This window comes from Mus musculus, chromosome 11 (genome assembly GCF_000001635.26).
Source record: "Mus musculus strain C57BL/6J chromosome 11, GRCm38.p6 C57BL/6J".
NCBI classification, from domain to species: Eukaryota; Metazoa; Chordata; class Mammalia; order Rodentia; family Muridae; genus Mus; species Mus musculus.
In genome coordinates this window covers 86,838,312-86,858,340 of record NC_000077.6, presented here as the reverse complement: position 1 = coordinate 86,858,340, position 20,029 = coordinate 86,838,312, and the positions used below count along the sequence as shown (strand labels likewise).

The 20,029-nt window shown below is 44.6% G+C and overlaps 1 long non-coding RNA gene and 1 other non-coding gene across 3 annotated transcripts in view; both read left to right on the top strand.

The window, feature by feature from the left end:
• Positions 1–20,029, top strand: part of Gm33742 — a 49,992-nt gene that overhangs the window by 10,276 nt on the left and 19,687 nt on the right. For both annotated transcript variants that reach the window (XR_001780285.2, XR_001780286.1), the window contains exon 4: positions 19,242–19,317. This is a non-coding gene — a long non-coding RNA (predicted gene, 33742). The remainder of the gene's footprint in view (positions 1–19,241; positions 19,318–20,029) is intronic.
• On the top strand, positions 5,683–5,737 carry Gm51288 (predicted gene, 51288). The gene has a single exon (NR_162780.1). It is a non-coding gene; the product is annotated as a predicted gene, 51288 (primary transcript).

Below are 20,029 nucleotides of genomic sequence, written 5' to 3'. Positions count from 1 at the left end.
CCTCTAAGCCCTCTCCCTAGCTCCACATGAATACAATGTATGTTTTATTATAGTCTCCCATTCCCCTCCTGCCTACCCAATTCCTCTTCTCACCTAAACCCTCTTCTGTTGTTCTTGTCTTTATTCATGTGTGGCTCAGTGGATTCCATTACAGTGGCCTCTCTCCAAGGGATTCGGTGGGCTCAACGAGGGTCCTGGGTGAGGGACTGTTTATAGTCCCAGGGCTCCTAGATTGTGACCACATCACTGAAGAAAATGTTTCTCCTTTCCCCAGCAACAATTAACTTCCCATAGCTCCTGAGACAAGGTCACCACGCCCCTACCCTACCCCCCTGCCACCCCCAGCCCCTTCCTCAGCTTTGGCTCTGTTCTTTACCGTTTTCCTATCATAACTTCTACAACCCTTCATCCTATCTCCACTTAGTGATCATAGTTAATTTCAAATTTTTAATTCAAGCTGCTGTGGCACATGTTTATAATTCCAGCAGTTGGTAGCTGGAGGCAGGAAGGTCAGAAGTTCAAGGCCAACCTCAGCTGCAGAGTGAATTTAAGGCCAGCCTGGGCTACAGGAGACTTGATCTCAAAAAACAAACAAGCATTTGGGAGACAGAGACAGGTAGGTTTTTGTGAGATTAAGGCTTACCTGGTTGGTAGTGAGTTCTAGGATAGTCAGATCTACAATGTGAGACCCTGTCTCAAAAACAAACAAGCAATACACCTTTAATTTCAGTACTTTGTAGACAGAGGTAGATGGATCACTGTAGATTCTGGACCAGCCTGGTCTACATATAGAGTTCCAAGACAACAAGAAAAGAGACCCCACATAAAGAGACCCTGTCTCAAACAAAACCAAAACTAAGATAAAGAACAAACTCTGGCCTCCACATGAGTGCACACACAAAAAAATGTATACACAAACACATGAAAAAAAAATCTTAGTATCAACCCCAAAGGGTAAGACTTCCAAGTTGATCTTTTAGTATTTTATTTTTAAAATTAATAATCCTATGGGGGATGTTTGAGGGTATGTATGCGTGCTACAGTGTGCATGTGGAGGTCAGAGAACAACATGCAAGAGTCAATTCTCTCCTATCTTGTGGTCTCTGGGGATCCAGCTCAAGTCTTTAGGCTTGGCAGGAAGCAGTCTTACCTGCTGAGCCGCCTTACTGGCTCCTGTCCGGGTTTCCTTGATTTGTTTAGCTGGTTTATTGGGTTTGCTGATGTTTTATTTTGTGGGTTATTTTTATTTGTTTTAAACCAGGATCTCTGGTAGCATAGATTGGCCTTGGATCTATACTATAGCTAAAGATGACCTTGAACTCCTGACCTTCCTACCTTGACCTCTCAGGACTAGATCATAGTATATACAGTCACATTTAGCTTCATTTGTTTTCTTGTCTTTTATTTGTTGTTGTTGTCGTTGTTTTAGAAATCTTAGTATCCTGGGCTGACCTTAGACTCTGCATCTTCCTGCATTGGCTTCTAGAGGACTGGGATTATAAGCATGAGTTTGAGTTTAGTGTCCTCCCATCCCCTACTCCTACCCGTATCCCCACCTCCATACCTCAATCCCCACTGCCATCAGGATCTCACTATGCAGACCAGGCTAGCCTTGAACTCACAGAAATCTGCCTGCCTCTGCCTCTGAGTAATGGGACAAAGATGTGCCTCACCACTCGTGGCTTCCTTGGTTTGCCTTTGAAGTTTGTCATTCTGTAAACACTGCCCACAGTACGTGCATGATCCAAAGGATCTACGAATCATCTCTCAACCGCAGAACCCACATAGAGTAACTAGGATAGGTGTGCCCCTTCCAAGACCTCAGTTATTCAGTTGATTAACCAGAGCCCCAGGCGATCCACTGGGCACAAAGGATGAAAGAGTTGTGTGATGCTTTTCTAGTCCCAGAGTCAGACAACGCTTTTGTATGTCCTTAAAATGAACAATTTGTCCGCTTACAAATTGTTTACCTGCGACTACCAAGGGTGAATAGGCCATTTACTCTATACAGCCTGTAAACACCATCTTTCATTGTTTTCCCAAGACAAACAACCCCCACAGTTTAGAGGGTTTTTTTTTCCTCTCTCCTCCTCCTCACCACCTCCAGAGCCCAGGCCCCTGTCACCATGACAACCGGAACAGAAAGCCTTGGAACTATCTCTCTTACTACGGGGCACATATCTCCCTATAAGGACAATTTTTATATGTCAGCCAAACTGGACTCTGGGGGCTGTTCTTTAAATATATCATTAAGTCATAATGAAATCGGCAGTCTGGAGACAAGGTCTCAATGGTCAAGGAACTAGGGATTCTCATATCTCACTTCAAAGACAAGAGAGCAAAACATGGGAGGGTGTTTTACTGGCAGGGGCGTCACGTCTAAATTCGGGTAGCATTCTGGTTAGTGTGTCCAAGTTCCTCCTTAATTAAGCCAGGTTGGCTTGAGAAGCCAGTTTGAGCGCTAAGACTGGAAATTAGTGTCCCCAGCTGAAACCTGTCCTTGGAGCCTTAGGCTCGTGTAGCCATCTGCCTCCTTGGCCTTATTCCTTGGCTGCCTCCAGTTCACCTCAGCAATAGTCCCATCTCTCTCCTTCCCTCCTCTTCTCCTCTCCATGAAGCAGCCAGGGTCCCAGCCAATGGGAGGATTTCCTACTTGTTCCGCTCCTTGCCTTTCTTCACAGTCATTCTTACCAAGTCTTAAACTAGCCCAGGCCTGTTTCCTCCTCCATCAATCCTGACCATCACTGTCAATGAAAGCATAGTTGTCTTCTGCCTCTGTTTTTGTTATTTGAGGTTTTTGGGTTTGTTTTTGTTGTTGTTGTTGTTGTTTTGTTTTTCGAGACAGGGTTTCTCTGTGTAGCCCTGGCTGTCCTGGAACTCACTTTGTAGACCAGGCTGGCCTCGAACTCAGAAATCCACCTGCCTCTGCCTCTTGGTTTTTTTCTTTTTAATGACTTATTTTATTTCCTAGTGTGAGTGCCTTGTTCCTGTGTATGTCTGAGGAGAGGTTGTCAGAACCTCTAGAACCAGAGTTATGGACAATTGTGAGACCCCATGTAGGTGGAAATTGATCCCAGACCCGCTGCAAGAACAAGTGCTCCTAACCTCTGAGCCATCTCTCCAGTCCTATTTTGGTCTTCTGAGACAGAGTCTTACTCTATGGCTTAAGCTGGCCCTAATCTGAGCTCTTTCTGTCTCTATCCATCTGGTGCTGGGAGTGTAGGTATATAGGGGGTATAGCTCACAGTCGGCTACCTGGATTACTCTAGGCTTCTCTCATTGTTCTTGGAGTGACCTTTCAAAAAATAAATAAGGGACTGGAGAGATGGTTCAGTGAGTGATCTCTGCTCTTTCAGAGGACCTGAGTGCCTGTAGCCCGAGACCCCCAGGTGATCCAACATCCCCATCTGAGGAGACACTCACATACACAGCATACATACACACATGCACACACGAACAAAGCTTTAAAAGTAGATTAAAGGGGAAAGAAATAAAAAGGATGATAATCATAGAATTATCTTCTTTAAAATTCTTCTTAGCTTCCCCTGGTGCATGGAATAAAAGCCTCACTCCAGTTCCCCATCCAGTCTCATCTCAACACCCCCCACACCACCTCCCCGCCACTCCTCACAAGGATTGAACTGATCTGGCTTTAACTTTCTCTAGAGTCTAACAGCTGCCATGAAGTCCTACGTTTCCCACAATGCTCTTTGCTCATTTCCAAGCCTTTACACTTTCCATCCTCTGCTGGAACTCATTCCAGAATTCTACCAGCTCACGGCACAGTGGCCATTTCCTTCTCAACGTTGAGGTCTCAGTTAAGTGACATCCATTCAAGAAGCCCTTCCCTGATCATCTGTATCCAAAATTGCCCTCTTCCATCAGCTAGACCCTACTAGGACCCTTGGTTTATTTCTGTATAAGATTTTCCAGGGCATGTGGCTATCTTGAGTGAGCATTGTATACTTGCTCGTCTCCCCAACTGGGAAAGGAAATTCCTTGAGGGCAGGAATTTGATCTTATTCGGGGATAAAGGACAGATATGAAACACTATTGGTATCTATGTATGTGGGAGAGCCAGCCTGCCTGCCGTTTTGCTAATGACCTCTCCTTCCAGGAAAGGGGCGTTTCTTCTCTCTTTGTTGTGAGGGTTTGATAGCTAGGATTCTACTGAGATGGCGCAAATGAAGGCTTTGGATGAGGAGATCATTAAGTGTAGGATGGACTGGGTTAAGAAAACCAAGAGAAGATATTCAGATGCTAACTGGGAATCGTTGTATATGGAAGATGTGCAAAGGAATGACCAGATAGAGTCTAGTAAGACACAGTGCTGGGGAAGAGACCATCCAGGCATGTGGTCCCAGAGGTGACCGGGAACCAGGTCAGGAGTCATATCATCTTTTTTCACTCTGCTCTGTCTGCTCCATCCCACTCCATGACGGATGGATGCCAAGCAAGGGAGGCAAGGCGAGTAAGTCACTTTGCAGACTTCAGACCACACACACACAGAGAATGGGTGATAAACCAGATAGAAGGGCACAGGTTCTCAGCCTCCGCTGGGTTTAAGGCTGTTTTGATGACTTAGCAGCCAATCAAATTGGGAGCTTATGTTCAGACTGTAGCCGCCATTTTTTTTCCCCTCCTGTGGTCCAGGGAAAAATAAATTTGGTTTCTTTGTTGTTTTTGTTGTTTTGAAAGAGGGTCTCAGGCTGGAGAGATGGCTCAGCAGTTAAGAGCAGAGACTGCTCTTCCAGAGGTCTTGAGTTCAATTCCCAGCAACCACATGGTGGCTCACAACCATCTGTAGTGGGATCTGTTGCCCTCTTCTCGTCTGTCTGAAGACAGCTACAGTGTACTCGTCATATATATAAAATAAAAAAATAAAATCTTTATTTAAAAAAAAAGAAAGAAAACAAGAAAGAGGGTCTCACATAGCCCAGGCTGGTCTTGAACTCACCCAGTGTGTGGGTGCTGAGGATAGTCCTTCTGCCTCTAGCATCCAAGGGTTGGGATTTCAGGCTTGCGATAGCCACGATGTTGGTTCCTAAACAACCAGCTTAGTAATAAACCTGAAAGCAAAATTCCTGGGGGCGGTGGAGCCTGCTTTTACCCTGAACAAGTGGGTGAAGTGTTTTTCTTATTAATAAGCACTGCCTACTCAAAGAGAAAATGAAAATCTTATTCAGCCACCATCTAAATTGCATTATGAAACTTTATAGATGATATTCATAGTATTTCTCACAAAGTTTATGGGACCAATACTTGGTGAAATTTGATTTCTAGATCTGTCGAAGCAGTTGCAGGAAAAAATAGTCCTGCAATCTGTTCCAGTGTTTGCCCTTCTCTGAACAGTTTGCCTCGTGAGAATGTCCACAGCTGACTCATTCTATTCTACAAATACCAAACGGCACCCAGGTCTGTTTCAGGGATATTGGTCAACCTGGAGCTTTTCCAGACATATGCCGCCGGAGGGAAAATATCCGAAATGCAAGTCTTCCTGAACGCTGCCTGTGAAAGTTTCGCCTTTGAGTAGTAGAGGGAGCAGGGGCCAGCCAGAACAGCTGGAAGGAATCGCAGAATCCTTGTGCAGCTCTTCTCTAAAAGTCTTTGGCTTAGATCTTTAACTTTGAAAGCTTAGCTGGTTATATCGAACTCGTCCACAGAAGCAGAGGGGGCTATGTCTACAGCGCCAGCTGCCTAATTGATTGTCTCTGTTAATTAGGCTCTGGATCTGTGAATGGAGCCCCTCAGCCGCAACAGCAACTGGGTTTTCAATTAATTTTGCTCTCTGCTTAAAATGTTCTGGACATTGGAAACATTGTTTAATTATAGTATCCCCATCTGTCTACTCTCTGCATTGTATAACCAGAAAATACACAGTGTGCTTATTGTGTTTATTGATTTATTTAAACTTCAAAGACAATAGAGTGCTATATAATAGGCTGCAGAGAGGGTGGACTCTTATCTCTCTACTGTTTAGAAAAGAGGCAAATTGCTCTGTGCTTTCAAATGTTTGAAACAGTCACTCTGAGAAAAGTTCAAATTTGCCTCTGATTTCTCTGTACTCAGAGATTTTCCTCAGTACAGAAAATTATATCCTAAAATACCTAGATGCCAGCTGGTATATATCCCAAGAGAAGCAGGGTGGACGAAGAGGGTTTTTAAAAAATACCTGGAGAGCCAATTTGTAATGATAGAGATCTTAATTGAATCACCTGGGACCTCATGCTGAAAAAATATGCACTGAGTGCCCGTGGCTTCCACTTAATTAACAGCGTTGTTCCTTTTAGACAGGGTTCGTATGGTTGAGATAAAGCCACTGCAAACATCTGCAGTAAGGCACAATGCCTTCGTGTGTGTGTGTGTGTGTGTGTGTGTGTGTGTGTGTGTGTGTGTGTGCATGCGTGCATGCCTAAATTAGAATGGCCTCATTTCTTTCACTGTGTGTACCGACCCTAGTGAGTCACCCAGACAAAAGGATGCACTAAAATGAGGTAGTTTGCCATCTAGAGAAGAAAAAAAAAAAAAAAAACCACACTGGTCATCTTATGGAAACTAAGCTTAAGAAACACAAGGCACTTAGTGCTTTACTATGAAACCTCTCTGAGGTGGGAGAAATATGTGTGAAATTTGGACTCTCATTTTCTCCAATCTGAGGAGGAATTTGTCTCCTAGAGTCATCTGGCTGGTGGTGATGGGAAGGATCAGTGGGAGCCCCGCTTGGCGGGGCTGCTCAGTAGAAACCCATATGCTCTCTGACATTGATGATAATCATCTTTCCATCATTCCTAGGTTAGTTCTTAGCAGAAATCGGAGCCAGCTCCATCCTGAGAGAGGCTCCTGCTGCGAAACCAGAGCTGGCAATGAATCTTTAACAAAAGATCAAGGACTTGACATTTATTTTTAAGCACGAGAAGGAAGTGTGCAATGTTGGCAGCAAATACAGGGCTAAGAAGAGCTTTTAAACAGTTGCAGAGAGAAGTGGAACTCGGAGGAGCAACCACTCAACCTACTGGTGACTTCACTTTTGTGAACTAGCAACTGACGACTAGGTGGGACAGGAAGAGTGTATATATGTAAATATGTGTAGACAAGACACACATATACGCCCAGCTTCTTAAAGAAGACAGGTGGCACAATGCATTTACCATTTTTATTTTGAATCAGGTTATTTTTAAAAGAAGATTTATTCCTATTATTCCTAATTATGGGTATGAATTACCACTTGAGTACAGGTGTCTATGGAGAATAGAGGTATTGAATACCCCTAGAACTGGAGTAGAGGCAGTTGTGAGCTGCCCAGTATGGGGGCTGGGAACAGAACTGAGGTCCTCCACACAAGGTCAGCAAGACATAACCACTGAACTATCTCTCCTACCCCATCGGGTATGTTTAAACATTTTTATATCCAACTCATGTTTCAGAGTCAATGTCAGGAGGTTTGGTCAACACGAAAGACAGAAAAGCCGCTTGTTTTAATTTTTAACGGACTAGGCTGGCAGAAACAGCAATAACAAAAGTTTTGTCCCCATGCCCCATCAAAGGACTCATGCGTGCAAAGTTGTGAATTTGTTAATTTATGTAGGGGGAGGGAGGTGTGCGTAGTGAAAAGGTTAAATAAAGTGCACCAAGTGAGGATGTATTCTCTTCAAACTGTCCACCTACAGTAAGGAAATAGCTTCAAATTTAATTTTAAACACAACAGATGCAGAAAAAAGTGTGGCTGTCAGGAAATTTGCCAATGAGGTATAATAGGGTGTGAACCTCTCTCTAAAGGAGAGTTATTTCTATCTCAGGGTCCAGTTCAATGTCCTGATTAGTTCTACTAGTAAAGTTAAATGCAGAATATAAATCCTCTCCAGGTGACACACCTTAAAATTCCTCCAGCTGAAGGACTCAGGAGTCACCTTACCAAATGATTTAGAGCATAAATTTAGTTTAGATTGGCTTTTGAAGTAACCACCAACCCCACAATAGGCAGTTTGCAGACAGTGGAAGGCAGGGTGTGTGTGTGTGTGTGTGTGTGTGTGTGTGTGTGTGTGTGTGTGTACACGTGTGTGCGTGTGTATGTGTGACACGTAGATCACAGTCAGTTGGTAGGAGCTTGTTCTTTCCTTCCATCATGTGGCTCTCAGGTGTCAAACTCACTCTCGCTGACATTCTTTTACACTGAACTACTTACATGTTATTAGACGCGTTCTCACGACCGGCCAGGAAAGACGCAACAGACCAGAATCTTCTGCGGCAAAACTTTATTGCTTACATCTTCAGGAGCCAGAGTGCAAGAAGCAAGAGAGAGAGAAAACGAAACCCCGTCCCTATTAAGGAGAATTATCCTTCGCCTAGGACGTGTCACTCCCTGATTGGCTGCAGCCCATCGGCCGAGTTGACGTCACGGGGAAGGCAGAGCACATGGAGTGGAGAATCACCCTCGGCACATGCGCAGATTATTTGTTTACCACTTAGAACACAGCTGTCAGCGCCATCTTGTAACGGCGAATGTGGGCGCGGCTCCCAACATCTCCCCCTTTCCTTTTAATAAGAGCAAATAGGCCACCCATATTAATGAGAGTGGAGATAGAGGTCAAATCCCCAGTGTGTAGGTAAAGGAGCCATGTACAGGATTAGCTCTTAGGCTCACAGGCTTTTACCCAGAGCAACCCTGACCTGCTCCCGTGTCGTTTTGCCTGGGGGAAGGGAACTAGGACACTGAACCTTCATGAAAGATGACATGTCTCCCTAGAATAGGCTCATATATGCCGCAGAGCCTCTCCATTGCAGTGCTTAGCCGTGCAACTCTCTCGGGCTGCTGAAGCACACTCACTCTATCCCGTGCAATGAGTCTAGCCTCGTGAGATGTAAGAGCTGAGTGGCCAGCGACCTATTGCCTAAGCATAGATAACCATATATCAGGGGGAGCTCCATGTTCTAGTCCTGCAAGCGCCTGGGCAATAACCACCTTGTCTCTCCTAGTTTGGGCCTTAAGCTTACAGACCAATCAAAGAAGCAACACTAATCCACAGCAAAGTGTATCTCCAAATAATATTAATCCCACCCATTCTTTAAAGAAGGAAAATGTTGAGGAGATCCAATTGGGTAATCCTTTGGTCAGGGACAGGTCCAAGCGCGTGGAGTTGACCTGAAGTCTCAATTCCCGAAGGATCTGTTCAAATTCAGCCATCCAATTCTGTAACATATACTGAAAAAGACTTTTTGACAATTTAGCTGCCCTAGTAAATTTAACATACTGAATGGAAATAACACACAATCCCGGAAACTTTTGTTCACAACCCTGCTGAGTTATTTGTCATAATACATCTAGTTGTATCTGGACAAGATCTATGAGTTGATTAACCAGCATGAGACCTCTCTGTATTGGGCCAAATAAGTTCATTTGCTCATTAATGGCTCTGAGGTCATGGAGCAGTCTCCACTTTCCTGACTTTTTCTTAATTACAAAAATTGGAGTATTCCAAGGTGAGGTAGAGGGTTCAATATGGCCTAATTTTAATTGTTCCTCTACCAGTTGAATCACAGCTTCTAGTTTTTCAGAGGATAGGTGCCATTGAGGAACCCACACTGGGTCCCCTGTTTTCCATGGTATGGGTCGTGCTGGCCCAATGGCCGCTAAGGAAAACCCAGACCCTGTCTGTCTTGGTTTCCATTAGGTGAGATGGGCTCTATCCTTCCCTGTTCTTGATGTCCTAACCCTTTTCCTTCTTTATAACCCATCTTTGCCATGATATTTTTTGCTTTAGCTGAATACCCTCCCGATGGGGCGTTTTCATTGGACAAAATAAGGCCCAAATGCTGCATAATATCCCTTCCCCAGAGGTTAACCGGGAGTGGGAGCACATAAGGTATGAATTTCCCTTGCTGTCCTTCAGAGGATTCCCACGTCAAGGCAACGGAGCTTATAGTGGGACATGATTGATATCCTAGGCCCTGTAATGAATGAGATGACTCTGTGGTGGGCCATGCTTTGGGCCACCAATGTGTAGAAATTATACTTTTATCTGCTCCGGTATCAAGGATGCCTTCAAACTCTTTTCCGTTGATCTTAAGGCGGAGCTTAGGTCTATCATTTAAAGATACAACCAAATAGGCAGAATCATTTCCTGAGGAGCCCATTTTCTTTATCTCAGGTCCTGCAGATTTTTCCCTGGTATTATCAGGGAGGAGCAGCAGCTGAGCTATCCTATCTCCTTTACTAATAGAAAAAACGCCTTTAGGGCTTGAGCACAGGACCTGTATTTCAGGGGAATGTTGACAATCCATAACTCCAGGGTGGACTACTAAGCCCTGCAAGGTGAGTGAACCCCGGCCGAGAATAAGGCCCATGGTTCCCGGGGGCAAGGATGGTATAGGCTCCACTGGCACCGGCTGAATACTCATTTGAGGCATTAATAGGAAGTCGGAGGCGGCACGCAGGTCCACCCTTGTGGGTCTTCCTGGGTCGCCTCTCTGACTGCTTCCTGGGTCCTGACAAACCGGTTCCCATATCTTTGAGGGCCCTGGGACCGAGGGCCCGATGACCCGTTTTTTGGCACATCAGTTGATTGACTATCAGGTGGGGGAAGGATTCTGCCCTTTATATCCCTCACAGAGCGACACTGGTCAGCTCTATGATAACCCTTGCCACACTTAGAGCAAAGAGTGAGAGTCCCTCCCTGTTTATCTGGAGCTCTGCAATCTTTCTTAAAATGCCCAGGCTTTCCGCAATTAAAACATGTCCTCTGATCATTTCTGCCCATGGAGCGGTTCTGAGATTGGAGGATGGCGGCCGCTAAGCCTGCATTGGTGAGAGGTCCCCCAAGCTCTCGACAGACCCTGAGCCAGTCTTGTAAGCCTTTGTTCTTTCTTGGGGCTATGGCCGCTCGGCACTCCTTTGTGGCTTGCTCATAGATTAGCTGTTCTATCAGAGGCGCAGCTTGCTCTGACTCTCCAAAAATACGCTCTGCTGCCTCTGTCATTCTGGCCACAAAATCTGAGAAGGATTCCTGAGGTCCCTCGACAACTTTTGTTAATTGACCAGTGGTTTCACCTGCTCGGGAGAGCGCCTTCCAGGCCCTAATAGCCGTGGAAGAAATCTGGGCATAAGCTCCCCAATGGTAGTTTGTTTGATCAGCAGAATAAGCTCCCTGACCCGTTAACAAGTCAAAAGTCCAATCTCTCTGCTCTGGAGTCAAAGCAGCTGCGTTTGCTCGGGCCTGCGCTTGTGCAGCTTCGTGCCAAAGCGCTCTCCATTCCATATATTTGCCCATACTAGGGAGAGCGGCTTTTACAACCGTTTGCCAGTCGGCAGGAGTTAGTGCCATGCCGGCAAGCCTGTCTAACTGCACCAAGGTAAAATTAGCATTGGTTCCGTATTTACGGACCGACTCGGCAATTTCTTTAATTTGTAAGTATTCTACCGGAGCGTGGACACGCCCACCCTCGGCTCCTTCAAAGACCGGAAATGCCTGTTGTATTTTCCTTTGTTCCTCTCTGGGAATGAATGAGTCTGCGCACTGCCTCTCTGCGCACTGCCTCTCTGCGCACTGCTGACGCACTACGCAGGGCGGGGGCTCCGCATAGGGCGGACCTTGAAGCCGACTGCCCTGAGGCCAATCAGCAAACTGGCCTTCGCCAGCCGCTTTTGGCTTCCTTAACTGATTAGCTAGCACTTTACCTGGCTGGTACCCTTTTTTCTCATAATGAGCTGCTTCTTCCTCCCAGTCTGTTTCTTCAGAGGAGAATTCTTCATCTGCTTCAGAGCTACTAAGAGCTGGCTCCCCGAGCCCATCCAGCGATGAGCACAGGCTCCTTTTCCTAGAGACCTCCGCTAATTGATCTTTCTTCTTTTCCCTTTTTCCTCTTTTTCTTCTAATCTCTCTCCAGGTATTCCTACCTAACCTTAACTTTTCCTCGGGTTCAAGACCCTTGGAAAGGCCTGTATACTTATTTTGTGTACCATATTTCCTCTTTGTTCCTACTCTCTCTCCCCGCTTTACTTCTGATAGCTTGTCCTGAATTTCATCTAGAATCCGCCCTGCCTTAACCACTTGATAACATGTGAAAAGGAACAAAAGGGCTTCTAACACTAGAAAAAATTCAAGGCCAAACATTTTCCACTTTACTTCTGATAGACTGTCTTGAATTTCCTTAGAAAGTTCAAGATCAGACTTACCTCGTAAAGCTATACTTACGGGTTACTCTCGTTCCCCCAGCTGAAAAGTTCTGAATTCATGTAGTTGAATCCTTCTTAACAGTCTGCTTTACGGGAACCTTTATTACCGCGACCCGCAGTTCTGGTTCTGGAATGAGGGATCTTCCTTGCGCCAGTCCCGAGTTTTTTCTCGTCCCGGAATTCGGCACCAATTGTTATTAGACGCGTTCTCACGACCGGCCAGGAAAGACGCAACAGACCAGAATCTTCTGCGGCAAAACTTTATTGCTTACATCTTCAGGAGCCAGAGTGCAAGAAGCAAGAGAGAGAGAAAACGAAACCCCGTCCCTATTAAGGAGAATTATCCTTCGCCTAGGACGTGTCACTCCCTGATTGGCTGCAGCCCATCGGCCGAGTTGACGTCACGGGGAAGGCAGAGCACATGGAGTGGAGAATCACCCTCGGCACATGCGCAGATTATTTGTTTACCACTTAGAACACAGCTGTCAGCGCCATCTTGTAACGGCGAATGTGGGCGCGGCTCCCAACACTTACAGGCCTCAAGTCTGGTTTCAGTCTTCTTGGCTTGGCCTAATTATTTCTGCTTTTCTCGACACACGTGAAGACGTTCATGGTAATTGGGGAGACTAGAGACCATTTCTCAAAGACAAATACAGGAGTGACAGAGCCAATAATTTTTTTTTTTGAAACAAGGTTTCTCTGTGTAACCTTGGCTATCCTAGAATTGGATCTGCAGAGCAGGCTGGCCTCGAACTCATGGAGATCACCTGGAGATCTACCTCCGGAGTGCTGAGATTAAAGGCATGCATCAGTGCATCACCACTGCCTGTCCCATGAAATCTTTTTTTAAAAGATTTATTTATTTATTTATTTATTTATTTATTTATTTATTTAATGTATACGAGTACACTGTAGCTGTACAGATGGTTGTGGTTGCTGGGAACGAAGGTTGCTCACTCCAGTCGGCCCTGCTCACTCTGGCCTAAAGATTTATTCATTATTAAATCTAAGTACACCAGGCATGATGGCGCACGCCTTTAATCCCAGCTCTCGGGAGGCAGAGGCAGGCGGATTTCTGAGTTCGAGGCCAGCCTGGTCTACAAAGTAAGTTCCAGGACAGCCAGCAGGGCTATACAGAGAAACCCTGTCTCGAAAAACCAAAAATAAAAAAAATAAAAATAAAATCTAAGTACACTGTAGCTATCTTCAGACGCACCAGAAGAGGGCGTCAGATCTCATTAAGGATGGTTGTGAGCCACTATGTGGTTGCTGGGATTTGAACTCAGGCCCTTCAGAAGAGCAGTCAGTGCTCTTAACCGCTAAGCCATCTCTCCAGCCCATGAAATCTTATCCATAACACATTTGTTCCTTCCTTTTAAAGTGGTTCTAAAGCATCCTACTGCTGAGACCCTTTAACACAGTTCCTCATGTTGTGGTGGCTCCCAACCATAAAATTATCTTGTTGCTACTTGATAACTGTAATTTTGCTACCATTAAGAATCATAATGTGAACAACACTTTCTGATCCATTTTCTGATGGTCTTAGGTGAACCCCCTGTTATTTGACACCTTCCCCCACAGGAGGGTTTCAATCCGGAAAATTGAGAACCACTACTTTAAGAATATGAATTAAGAAGTGGGCTGGAGATGCGGTTCAGCAAATAAGAGCACATTCTACTCTTACAGAGAACCTGGGTTTGGTCCACAGCATTCACATGCTGGCTTACAACCACCAGTAAATCCAGTTCCTAATCTGATGCCCTCTTCTGAGTCCAAGGATACCAGGGATGCATGCAGTACACATACATGCATGCATGTAGGCCAAATGTTCATACACAGAAATAAAATGTCTACATGTTTCTAATGTACATGTGTGAAGCAAAGTGTTTATCAAGCACTTTATATTTATATCTTATTCCTCATAGAAGTCTTAAGCCCTCTGATCACCCCAGAAGAGAGTTATTATGGCCCCATTTTCCTCAGAGGCTGTTAAAGTTTAGAAAGTTTAATTTATTTGCCTAAAGTCACAGGGGGAGAAAGTCATTTCTGGTAACCATCTGTGCCAATCTGATCTTCCAGGAAACAGGCAAAGAGCAGGAGTTGGGGCAGATGCAGGTGATCTGGCGTAACGCCTGTTAAAGATTAAAGGGTGGCTGCGTGTGGTGGAATGCACCTGTGGTGCTTGGGCGATGGAGGCTGGAGGGTCAGGAGTTCAAGATTATGCTTGGCCACAAAATGAGAAGCCAGCTGGCTTACCCGAGACCTTGTCTCAAACACCAGACAAACAAAACAACAGCAGAGAGAGAGAGAGAAGAGTCCCATATTTCCCTTTGATAGTGCCCCCAGTGACCTAAGGATGTCCCACAAGATCCCATCTACCGAGAGTCTGAAGCTCTTGGGCTACACCTTTAATACATGAGCTTCTTGGGGACATTCTGGTAATCCTGACCGGTGAGCTCTTAGATACACTAGGTTTTACATTCAGACTTTCAGCATAGGGAGGTCTGAGATTCACCAGAGCAAGGGGGTATTAGAAGCTCTGGGACTGGTCTGGTGAGGTGGCTCAGTGGGTAAGAGCACCCGACTGCTCTTCCAAAGGTCCGGAGTTCAAATCCCAGCAACCACATGGTGGCTCACAACCATCCGTAACAAGATCTGACGCCCTCTTCTGGTGTGTCTGAAGACAGCTACAGTGTACTTACATATAATAAATAAATAAATCTTTAAAAAAAAAAAAAAAGAAGCTCTGGGACTCTGGGCCAGCAGGAGAACCCATCAGATTACGGTACTTGCTATACAAGGTACAAGGCTAATGATCCAAGGTCCATCCCTGGAACCACAGAAAGATGGATCATGGCCTCTCTCTGCATGCCGGGTGTGCACATGAACCCCCAACTCAAGAAAACAGTATATTTTAAAGGCTACGAGACTGAATGGAACACAAAGGCAGAGGAGAGAACCAAGCTGGGAGTCCCAGGGTGGTACTTGGCAAGAGATCAGCATTTAGAGATTAGAGAGGGAGCAAAGCAGTAACGCAGAAGTAGACTGAAAGAGAACTGAGGTAGCCACGGTTGCAGAGTGAAGAAAACACTCTAGAGTGATTTGCTAACTTTGAGTTACTTGTGTGTGTATATGTGAATGTATGTATGCATGCATGTGTGTATGTATGCATGTACATACGTATGTATGTGTATATGTATGTAAATGCAGGTAACTTCAGAGGCCAAATTCAGGCATTGGATTCTCTGGAGTTCCCTGGAGCTGTGAGGCACTTGACATGAATGTTGGGAACCCAACTCAGGTCCTCTTGTCCACTGAGCCCTCTCTCTAGCACCAAAGGAGAACAAATTACTTCAGGGAGCGATCAGCCTCCTAACAGGTGCTGACTGCAGAGAGACCATGAGTGCAGGGTTTGTTTTAGTGTGCGTTCTCTTGCATGCTGCCCATTGGCCTTCATGTCTTTCCTGTCTCTTCTTATTCTGATGTAAGCTGTACAATAGTTGGTAACCCTAAGATTTAGAACAATGTCTTGTTCATGGTACGTGTTCAATGAGTAGTCACCAGATCTTTGTTAAATGGAAAAAACAAACAAATAAAGGCCCGCACCTTTAGTCCCAGCACTTGGAAAGTGCAGAGGGAGGCAGGTCTCTGTGAGTTTGAGGCCAGCTTGATCTATATAGCCAGTTCTAGGCCAGCCAGGGCTACATACTTAGGACTTGTCTCAAAAAAAAACAGACAATAGCAACCCATGAGACAAGAAAAATAAAATTATATTTTCTAATATTTCTCTATATTAAAGAAAGCTTACTTTTATACTGGAAGTCATGCTGTAATACTAAAGAAAAAAACTGACACGCCAACCCCCCCCCACCACCCATGTAGCTCAAGCTGGCTTTGAACTCTCAGTTCTTCTGACTCAGCTTCTTGTATGCCGAGATTATAAGGAGGCATCCCATGCCCAGCTAAAAGTTTGAATGACTTATTTAAAATTAGGCAAGGGTGTAACCTCACATTTCTTATCTATAGAAGGGGACTGCTCAGTGGGTAAGGCACTTGCTTCCAAGCCTGAGGACTTCAGTTCAATTCTTGTAATCCAGGGCTGGAGAGATGGCTCAGTGGGTAGGAGCACTGACTGCTCTTCCAAAGGTCCTAAGTTCAAATCCCAGCAACCACATGGTGGCTCCCAACCACCCATAATGAGATTGATGCCCTCTTCTGGTGCATCAGAAGACAACTACAGTGTACTTATGTATAATAATAAATAAATCTTTGGACTAGAACTAGCGGGGCCGACCGGTGGAGGGAGCAGAAGTCCTAAAAAATTCAATTCCCAACAACCACATGAAGGCTCACAACCATCTGTACAGCTACCGTGTACTCATCTACATAAATAAATAAATAAATAATTCTTTAAATTCTTGTAACCCACGTGGTTGAAGGAGAGGACTGACTCCCCAAACGTGTCCTCTGACCTCGCAGCGACATATACATAACTTCCCTAGCACAAAGTAAGTGTAAATAAATAAATGTAAAATATATTTTAAAGGCAATAAGATAATATTTGACACTTTCCTCAGGATGCTGTGATTTGAGGATCTGAAAGATTCTCACAAGCCAGACCACACAGCACGACTGCAGGTGCTTCCAGATACATAAGTCGTTGCTATAGCAAGTTCCATGCGCTTGGGCGAGCCTCCCTAGCGACAGCCATGTTTCAGTCTCACATTTCATTCAGTCTCACAACTTTAAATACCAGAAAAAACCGGAAAGGTTCCCAGGGGAATTACGCTTCCAACCAAAAGCATTCGAATGCATCTCAGGATTGAGAAAAGGGCCATAGAATGTCTGGATCAGTGTTGTTACTCTCCTTGTTTCATCTTAAATTGAAATAATTCAAAAGCCAGATGTGCAAGGTGGCTTTCACGTGTAATCACTGTACTCTGGAAGCTGAGGCAGGAGGATGGCTAGTTTGGGCTACATAATGAGTTCCAGACCAGCCTGGGCTACAGAGTAAGACCTTATCTCACCTCTCCTCACCACTGCCAAATGTAGTAACTTTGTGTCTTTTTACATAATACCTCCTTTCTTTGTTTAGACTCTATAGCTCAAATATCACTCCTTTGTTGAACCTACAGTGGCTACACATCCCTGCATCTATACACATCCCTGCATCTATGTGATCCTCTCAGTTACCCTAAGGAGATTTGAACAGATGCCAAGGGTTAGAAAGGCCACATTGTTGCAATCTAGATACTTTTCCCTCCAAAGGTTAACTAGGAAACTTCCAGGAACTCCTGTAAGTTTAAAGAAGGTAAAGATCCCATTTTCAAGAAGAGTGGCCTTTAACAAGGGAAAAAAATGTGCTGAGTGAAGAGGGTTAGAAGCGGGTGGGATAAGCAGTTGTGGGAGCCCGGAGTCCATCTGGATTATCACTAAGCAGCCTTGGCCGCTAGCCAAGGCTTCTGAGTTATTGTTTCCCCTTTGCTCTGAATCACACAGCCCTGCTTTTCTTCCTGCCCTGGACTCAGAACTCTTGACCCTTCTCTTTTCTGCATGCTGGGCAGAACTGATTATGTTTTAGCACTGGTGTCTTAATACCAAATATCAGGAGAAGATGCCAGGATAGTGTTTAAAGATTCTAAAATGCTAAGAACTTAAGAGATAACTATTTAGAGAAAAGCTTCAAGGACAAACTTTTCCAAATAGGGACAGAGTTTTCATTCGTATGTTGATTCATCTTTTATTCTCTCTCTCTCTCCCTCCCTCCCTCCCTCCCTCCCTCCCTCTCTCCTTTTCTTTCCCTGTGTGGGTTAGTGCTGTGACAGGGGATGAGTGGCTGAATCAGGAAAGACAGAACATCACTGGAGTGTGACAGCAGGAGAATGGGTTCCTAAGGCTGCAAGTGTGCCCTTTGAGATGACTCAAAGCATCATGCTGCAAACTCCCTCTTTTGTATTCCTGTCTCCACGGGGGCAATAGCATCTCTGCAAATGACTGTGCCTGACTGGCCTGTCATTGTTTTTAACACATTCACTTGTCACTTCCTAATATTAGACATTGTGCTAACTGATTTGCATATACTCTTTATAGCCCCCCTCCCAGAAAAAAAAAAAAAAAAAAACGGAGCCGTAGGAATTTTTAACAGTCTTACTTCATACAGAGAAAACAGCCTTGATCCCTTGGTCAGGTGGAGCATCCGGAGAGTGGGTAATAAGTCACTAAGGAAGAGGAACAAACACAGTGAAGGGTGACTTCACAAAGGTGAAGTGTGCTAAGCTGGAATAACAGGATGCTGAGGTCAGAAAAGTGTTTTCTGATGCTGGGACTCTTTGAATAAGAAATAAACAGAAGCACACTCCCATTTCCATTCATATTCTGTTTCTTTCCATGAGATGAGTATTGTGTTGGGACCACGTATAATGAACAGATGCAGGTCGCAGGCTATCGGGAGCCAGGCAGCTCATGACTTTGTGGTATAGAGCAGGTCTTTAAAAGCTTTTCCAAACAGAGTAGTCTTTTGGGCAAGCTGGTCGGCTCCCATGGAAATACTAGAATCTGATTTTCTTTTCCTTCTTTTGTTGATGCAGAGCTGTGCACCCACGGGTTCTGAGAAACCAAAGGTGAGGTGTTTGTCAGGCCTGGGAAGAAGTCATGCTTCCCAGGGGGAGGTGACAGCTGAGGTGTCACTTCAGCTGTTATTTCATCTCCCTGCAGTAGGATCCTCATGCAGCAAAGTGAGAACAAGCTCTGACCTATTTAGGATGCTAAGACACCATTGAGCGCAGCTATGTGGGAGTGGGGGTAGGGGCAGATGATGCAGATCCTGAAACTGCCATAGGAAGAAACTGAGCATTTTAGAGATGCTTTTATAATGACCTTGGTTTTTATTACTTTAATATTATTAATACTATGTATCATTTGTAGACATGGCATCATTTATTTCTATATTAATACTAAAAAGACTCACATAATATGCATGTTTTATAAATACAACTTCTTTGAGGGGTTAACAAGGTCTTAGGCAGCCAAGGCTGGTCTCAAACTTCTGATTGTTCTGTTCTTCCCTCCCAAGTGCTGTGATTTCAGCCACACCTACCCTGCCCAGCTCAGAAACAGTCACTCTAGGCCTCAGAATCATCTATTTTCAGGTAGGTGTGAAACCTTTACAAATATTTTCCATTTCATCTTTAATTTTGGTTGAGTCCTAATTTTGTAGTCTGGCTCTATATGCAGAAATTTAATATATTGAAGTGTTGTAAAAGCATTTTCCTTTTTGTAAAACACTGGACACATGGAAAACTCATCCCTGCATTCCTTTTGTTGTATAACCTCACACTTTCATGATTGAAACTTTCGAATTGTTTCTTGTTTTCATGGTGCTAGGGATCAAACCCAGGACCTTGCATATCCAGGCAAGGTTTTTTTTTTTTTTTTTTTTTTTTTTTTACCATGAGTCAAATCCCCTAACTCCCCCCAGCCCTGATACACACACACACACACACACACACATACACACACACACACACACACACACACACACACACACACACGGTCAGTTTCTATTTGTAACTCAGAATGGTTTGGAACTTGGTATATACACAGTATCTTAGACTGGCCTCAATCCTGAGATCCTCCTGCCTCAATGTCTCCCCATCCAAAGTGCTCAGTCTAATGGCCTTTAAGGCTTTCAAGTTTATTAGTTTAAAATAATTTTATCAAGAAAAATATATTTAGTCCATGATTAAGGCAAAGTAATAAAACCCCGAGTTATGGTCTGAGTGTGGTAGCTTTAAATCCCAGCACTTAGGAGGGAGAGGCAGGAGGATTTCTGTGAGTTTGAAGCCAGCCTGGTAATCTAGA